Here is a 1,011-nt window from a genome sequence, read left to right on the forward strand (position 1 = left end):
CATCGGAACTGGATCCGGCATCTACTACCGCTTGCCTGCCAACGCCTGAACCCAGCGTGCTAAACAAGTGCAGAATTGCTTGCATAGTCAACAGCCTCTCCAAATCTCTGCTTGGTGCTGCATCCTCCGCTACAATTCAACGACAGCTAATGTACACACCGACACCCTTCAAAACAATCCCCGCCAGATCGCATGCGTTGCCTCTCCTTTGGGCATCCCGCCCCTGTGGGTACATCCTTGTGGATGCGCACCGCTGCAAAATTGACGGTGTATCTGCACGTAGAACGGCTCCACAGAAAGTACCTTCCGTGTCTAAACTGAGGCCACCACAACTACACCTGCGTTCCCTGGTGCCAGCTTATTCCTACTCGTTCTGCAGAAAGCCGTCAGTGCTCACCCATAAGTTCACCAGCACAAATGTTATCCCTAAGAGTCGCCCACCCGCCATTCCACCGTGGCCATGCGGCAGAACATGTAGGAAGCAAAGTTTAACAGCCCACCGAGTTACCTGTTCGGCCGTTGTGCTCACACGAGCTGTACTCTTCACAGTTCCTCTTCTCAAGTTGCAAATAAGTGCGACACAACACACCGCCATGAGTTGTCGCATCCAACATGTTGCACGCGGAGACCCCATTTGAACGTTACACAACTTGCGTGGCCGCCTCCACATGGACTCAGCTAGCTTATCCGTCAGATCGTGGTCGTTCTTCCCCTGCTGCTACTCTCCCTGGTGTCGCGCTTGGCACTATTTCCTAATCCTAAGGATCTAATCCCTCCACTCACCAGCCGTGGGCACGCAATCGCTATCTTGCCCAGAACAGCTAGTGCCAAACCTGAAAACTCTCGAGAGCAACCCCCGGAGGCACCTGTGGAAGACTTGCTGTAAACTCGACGACCCGTCAAACTATCTATTCCACCATTTTGCGAATCCAATCAAAACACGAGGAAGGCTACACCAGATGCGACGAAGGGTGCCGTACCATCTGGTGCAAGCCATATGCTTCGAGTGAC

The sequence above is a fragment of the Eimeria mitis genome, genomic scaffold (assembly GCF_000499745.2).
Source record: "Eimeria mitis Houghton genomic scaffold, Emh_scaff2150, whole genome shotgun sequence".
NCBI lineage: Eukaryota > Apicomplexa > Conoidasida > Eucoccidiorida > Eimeriidae > Eimeria > Eimeria mitis.